Source organism: Arachis ipaensis, chromosome B4 (genome assembly GCF_059453495.1).
Source record: "Arachis ipaensis isolate K30076 ecotype BB chromosome B4, ASM5945349v1, whole genome shotgun sequence".
Lineage (NCBI taxonomy): Eukaryota > Viridiplantae > Streptophyta > Magnoliopsida > Fabales > Fabaceae > Arachis > Arachis ipaensis.
Window position 1 is genome coordinate 65,238,264 of NC_142439.1, and position 7,121 is coordinate 65,245,384.

A 7,121-nucleotide genomic window follows, 5' to 3' on the forward strand; every position below is an offset into this window, starting at 1 on the left:
TAGAGATTCTCGTGAACCTCCTTCTGCCCTTCATGAGCTCTGATGAGTATTCTTCTTCTGAAGAGAATGAAGACGTCACTGAAGAGCAAGTTGCTAAGTACCTTGGTGCAATCATGAAGATGAATGCCAAATTATTTGGTAATGAGACTTGGGAAGATGAACCTCCCTTGCTCACCAATAAACTGAATGCATTGGATAGGCAGAAATTACCTCAAAAGAAACAGGATCCTAGTAAATTCTTAATACCCTGTAACATAGGCACCATGACCTTTGAGAAGGCTCTGTGTGACCTGGGGTCAGGAATAAACTTAATGCCACTCTCTGTAATGGAGAAACTTGGGATCTTTGAGGTGCAAGCTGCCAGAATCTCATTAGAGATGGTAGACAACTCAAGAAAATAGGCTTATGGACTAGTAGAGGACGTGTTAGTGAAGGTTGAAAGCCTTTACATCCCTGCTGATTTCATAATCCTAGACACTTGGAAGGATGAAGATGAATCCATTATCCTTGGAAGACCCTTCCTAGCCACAGCAAGAGTTGTGATTGATGTGGACAGAGGAGAGTTGGTCCTTCAACTGAATAAGGACAACCTTGTGTTTAAAACTCAAGGATCTCCTTCTATAACCATGGAGAGGAAGCATGAAAAGCTTCTCTCACTGCAGAGTCAATCAAAGCCCCCACAGTCAAACTCTAAGTTTGGTGTTGGGAGGCCACAACCAAACTCTAAGTTTGGTGTTAAACCCCCACATTCAAACTCTAAGTTTGGTGTTGAGAGGTTCCAACCTTGCTCTGATTATCTGTGAGGCTCCATGAGAGCTCACTGTCAAGCTATTGACATTAAAGAAGCGCTTGTTGGGAGGCAACCCAATGTTATTTTATCATATCTATTTTATTTTTTTCTATTTCGTGTTTTATTAGGTTGATGATCATGTGGAGTCACAAAAACTACTGAAAAATCAAAAACAGAATGAAAAACAGCATTAAAAATAGCACACCCTGGAGGAGGAGCATTCTGGCGTTTAAACGCCAGAAACAAGTATCTGTCTGGCGTTTAACGCCAGAAACAAGCACCAAGCTGGCATTTAATGCCAGAAACAAGCATCTACCTGGCGTTAAACGCCAGAAACAGGCTACATTTGGGCGTTTAACGCTAGAAACAAGCAACTGTCTAGCGTTAAACGCCAGGATTGCACAGTAAGGGCATTTTACATGCCTAATTGGAGCAGGAATGTTAAGTCCTTGACCCCACAGGATCCCCACCTACCTTCTTCTCTCCTCTTCACACCTTTTCATAACTCTCTTCCCCAAATACCCTTCACCAATCACCTCACTCACTCTTCCCCATCATCTCTTCACCACTCACATCCATCCCTTCTTCCCTATAAACCCCACCTACCTCCAAAATTCAAACTATTTTCCCTCCCAAACCCAACCCTAATGGCCGAACCCTAAACCCCATCCCACCCCTATATAAATCCCTCCTTCCTTCTTCATTTTCACACAACATAACCCTTTCTTCTTCCCTTGGCTGAATACACACCTCTCTCCCTCTCCTCCATTTTTCTTCTTCTTCTCCTTCTTTCTCTCTTCTTTTGCTCGGGGACGAGCAAATATTTTAAGTTTGGTGTGGTAAAAGCACTGCTTTTTGTTTTTCCATAACCATTAATGGCACCTAAGGCCAAAGAAACCTCAAGAAAGAGGAAAGGGAAGGCAATTGCTTCCATCTCTAAGCCATGGGAGATGGAGAGATTCATATCAAAAGTCCATCAAGACCACTTCTATGAAGTTGTGGCCAAGAAGAAAGTGATCCCTGAGGTTCCTTTCAAACTCAAAAAGAATGAGTATCCGGAGATCCGACTTGAGATCCAAAGAAGAGGTTGGGAAGTTCTCACCAAGCCCATTCAACAAGTCGGGATCTTAATGGTCCAAGAGTTCTATACAAACGCATGGATCACTAGGAACCATGATCAAATGTGTGAACCCGAATCCAAAATATTGGCTCACCATGGTTCAGGGGAAATACTTAGATTTCAGTCCGGAAAATGTAAGGCTGGCGTTCAACTTGCCAATGATGGAAGAAAACGCACGCCCCTACAATAGAAGGGTCAACTTTGATCAAAGGTTGGACCAAGTCCTCATGGATATATGTGTAGAAGAAGCTCAATGGAAGGTTGACTCAAGAGGCAAGCCGGTTCAATTAAGAAGATTGGACCTTAAGTTTGTAGCTAGAGGATGGTTGGAGTTCATTCAGCGCTCAATTATTCCTACTAGCAACCGGTCTGAAGTTACTGTAGACCGGGCCATCATGATCCATAGTATCATGATTGGGGAGGAAGTAGAGGTTCATGAGATTATACCTCAAGAACTCTACAAGGTGGCTGACAAGTCATCCACTTTGGCAAGGTTAGCCTTTCCTCACCTCATCTGCCACCTCTGCAATTCGGCTGGGATTGACATAGAGGGAGACATCCTCATTGATGAGGATAAGCCCATCACTAAGAAAAGGATGGAGCAAACAAAAGATCATGGACCTCAACAAGAGCATGAGGAAATTCCTCACCATGAAATCCATGAGATGCCTCAGGGGATGCACTTTCCTCCATAGAATTATTGGGAGCAAATTAACACCTCCCTAGGAGAATTAAGTTCCAACATGGGACAACTAAGGATGGAGCACCAAGAGCACTTCATCATCCTCCATGAGATTAGAGAAGATCAAAGAGCTATGAGGGAGGAGGAACAAAGACAAGGAAGAGACATAGAGGAGCTCAAGAGCACCATTGGTTCTTCAAGAAGAGGAAGACGTCGCCCTCACTAAGGTGGACTCATTCCTTAATCTCCTTCCTCTTATTTTCCTGTTTTTCATTTACTATGCTTTATGTTTATGTTTGTGTCTTATTACATGATCATTAGTATTTAAGTGTCTATGCCTTAAAGTTATGAATGTCCTATGAATCCATCACCTCTCTTAAATGAAAACTGTTCTAAATACAAAAGAACAAGAAGTACATGGTTTTGAATTCATCCTTGAAACTAGTTTAATTATTTTGATGTGGTGACAATACTTTTTGTTTTATGAATGAATGCTTGAACAGTGCATATGTCTTTTGATATTGTGGTTTATGAATGTTAAATATGTTGGCTCTTGAAAGAATGATTGGTGCATGAAATTGTAATGTCAATGTTCACATTACTCTCTTACAACTTCGCACAACTAACCAGCAAGTGCACTGGGTCGTCCAAGTAATACCTTACATGAGTAAGGTCGATCCCACGGAGATTGTTGGCTTGAAGCAAGCTATGGTTATCTCGTAACTCTTAGTCAGGATATAATATCAATAATAATTTTTAATTTGAATTGTAGAAAGTAAAAAGGGCAGAACACAAATTATACTTGTATGCAGTAATGGAGAATATGTTGGAGTTTTGGAGATGCTTTGTCTTCTGAAATTCTGCTTTCCTCTGTTTTCTGATTCAGGCACGCACGTCCTCCTATGGCAAGCTGTGTGTTGGTGGATCACCGTTGTCAATGGCTACCATCCATCCTTCCAGTGAAAAGGGTCCAGGTGCGCTGTCACCGCACGGCTAATCATCTGCAGGTTCTCAATCGTACCGGAATAGGATTTACTATCCTTTTGCATCTGTCACTCCACCCAGCACTCGCGAGTTTGAAGCTTGTCACAGTCATTCAATACCTGAATCCTACTCGGAATACCACAAACAAGGTTTAGACTTTCCGGATTCTCTTGAATGCTGCCATCAATCTAGCTTATACCACGAAGATTCTGATTAAGAGATCCAAGAGATATTCATTCTTTCTACGGTGGAACGGAAGTGGTTGTCAGGCATGTGTTCGTGGGGGAATGATGATGATTGTCACGTTCATCACATTCATGTTGAAGTGCGAATGGATATCTTAGATAGGAACACGCATGTTTGAATGGAAAACAGAAATACTTGCATTAATTCATTGAGACACAGCAGAGCTCCTCACCCCCAACAATAGAGTTTAGAGACTCATGCCGTCAAAGAGTACAAAGTTCAGATCTAAAATGTCATGAGATACAAAATAAATCTCTAAAAGTTGTTTAAATACTAGACTAGTAACCTAGGTTTACAGAAAATGAGTAAACTATGATAGATAGTGCAGAAATCCACTTCTGCGGCCCACTTGGTGTGTGCTGGGGCTGAGACTAAAGCTTCTCACGTGCCTGGGCTGTTTTGGGCGTTCAACGCCAGGCTGTAACCTGTTTCTGGTGTTGAACTCCAACTTGTAACGTGTTTTTGGCGCTGGACGCCAGACTGCAACCTGGAACTGGCGCTGAACGCCAGTTTACGTCATCTATCCTTAAGTAAAGTATGGACTATTATATATTTCTGGAAAGCCCTGTATGTCTACTTTCAAACGCAATTAGAAGCGCGTCAATTGGACTCCTGTAGCTCCAGAAATTCCATTCCGAGTGCAGAGAGGTCAGGATCCAACAGCATCAGCAGTCCTTTTTCAGCCTGAATCAGATTTTTGCTCAGCTCCCTCAATCTCAGCCAGAAAATACTTGAAATTACATAAAAACACACAAACTCATAGTAAAGTCCAGAAATATGAATTTTTCCTAGAAACTAATGAAAATAAACTAAAAACTAACTAAAACATACTAAAAACTATATGAAAATAACCCCAAAAAGCGTATAAAATATCCGCTCATCACAACACCAAACTTGAACTGTTGCTTGTCCTCAAGAAACTAGATAAATAAAATAGAATGCAAATGAGTCAAGAAACAATAATATCTCAGAGTTTTTGAGTGAAGCTCAGATTCTAATTAAATGAGCGGGGCTAGTAGCTTTTTGCTTCCGAACAGTTTTGGCATCTCACTTTATCCATTGAAGCTAAGAATGATTGGCATCTATAGGAACTTAAAATTCAGATAGTGTTATTGATTCTCCTAGTTCAGTATGTTGATTCTTGAACACAGCTACTTTTATGAGTCTTGGCCGTGGCCCTAAGCACTTTGTTTTGCAGTATTACCACCGGATACATAAATGCCACAGACACATAATTGGGTGAACCTTTTCAGATTGTGACTCAGCTTTGCTAAAGCCCCCAATTAGAGGTGTCCAGGGTTCTTAAGCACACTCTTCTCTTTGCTTTGGACCTTGACTTTAACCGCTCAGTCTCAAGTTTTCACTTGACACCTTCACGCCACAAGCACATGGTTAGGGACAGCTTGGTTTAGCCGCTTAGACCAGGATTTGATTTCCTTAGGCCCTCCTATCCACTGATGCTCAAAGCCTTGGATCCTTTTTATTACCCTTGCCTTTTGGTTTTAAGGGTTATTGGTTTTTTCTGCTTTCTTTCTCTTTTTTTTTTGCAAGCTTTGTATTCAGTGCTTTTTCTTACTTCAAGAATCATTTTTATGATTTTTCAGATTACCAATAACATGTCTCATGTTTATCATTCTTTCAAGAGCCAACATATTTAACATTCAAGAACATCAAAATCCAAAGACATATGCATTGTTCAAGCATTCATTCAAAAGGCAGAAAGCATTGCCACCACATGTAATTAATCAGAATTTCTTGTATTAAAAACTCGAGAAATATTGCCTCCTTATCCTAAAGAAAATCTTCTATTTTATTCATGTTTAATAATGATGAAAAAAATAAATTATAGCTTAATTGGAGATAAAATCAAAATATAGCTACTAATTACTACTAAATGACTCCTAAGGTAAAACTCAAATAATAAAAAAAAAATTATCACAGGGTTAAGGTTAAGATCAGAACTCAACAACCTTGACTTTGGGAAGCGGATGCCTCTTTAGTCTGTGGAGTGCTTGGCCCTTCAAGAGATAGTTTCTGACGCTTTAGTTCTCTTAATTCACGCCCTTGCACTTCTTGTTCTCTGAGCAGTTTGCAAAGCATGCTGTTTTAATTTTGCTGTTCTTCCTTCATTTGGTCCATGGTTTCTTGCAACTTAGTGACAGATGCCTCAAGATGCTCTCAGTATTCAAATTGAGGGAGTTCTGGTAGGAATTCTTGCACCCTCCTCTTGATGGGGTCATCTTGCATTTGTTGTTTTTCCATTGTGATTTTAGTTATTGGTTGCTCCACTGAGATATACTCTGTTATTCCCATCTTTACTCCAGCATCTTTGCAGAGCATAAAGATTAGGCTTGGATAAGCCAACCTGGCATCCTTGGAGTTCTTGTTGGCAAGTATGTAGAATTCAGATGGGATCAGTTGATGAACTTCTACTTTTTTTCCCAACATAATGCAATGGATCATCACTGTTCTTCTAATATTGACTTCAGAACGGTTGCTGGTGGGCAATATAGAACGCCCAATGAAGTCCAGCCATCCTCTGGCGACTGGTTTGAGATCTTCTCTCTTGAGTTGATTTGGGACACCCCTCGTGCTGGTGGTCCACCTGGCTCCAGGGATGCATATATCCTCTAGAATCTTATCCAGGCCCTTGTTTGTTCTCATCATTCTCCTATTAAAGGAGTCTGGGTCATCTTTCAGCTGAGGTAGCTTAAAGATCTCCCTGATTTTGTCAGGGTGGATGTAAATAATCTTTCCTCTGACCACAGTCCTATAGTCATAGAGGGCAGCTCTAGAGATTCTCTGCCTATCTGTTTGACACAGATTAGCGTAGAATTTCTAAACCATATTCCTTCCCACTTTCGTTTCAGGATTAGCTAGGACTTCCCAGTTCCTGTTTCGAATCTGCTCTTGGATCTCTGGATATTCATCTTCTTTCAGATTGAACTTGACTTCCGGGATCACAGATCTTAGACCCATTATTTTGTAGTAATGGTCTGAATGTTCTTCGGTTAAGAACCTCTCTTGATTCCAAAGTGGTTTTGGAACACTCTCTTTCTTGCCTCTTGGAGTGGGTTGTTTTCCTTTAGGAGCCATGATCTTAGTGGGTATGGTTTAGTGATCACAGATAAACATACCAAACTTAGAGGATTGCTTGTCCTCAAGCAAAAGAAAAGAAAGGAGAGGGATAGAAGGAGAGCTAGTGTTGAATGGTGGATGAGAGGAAGGAGGCCGAATGGGTTTTTAAAAGGGAGGGGGGGTGGGTTTTCGAAAATAGGGAGAAAGATAAGATAGAAGAT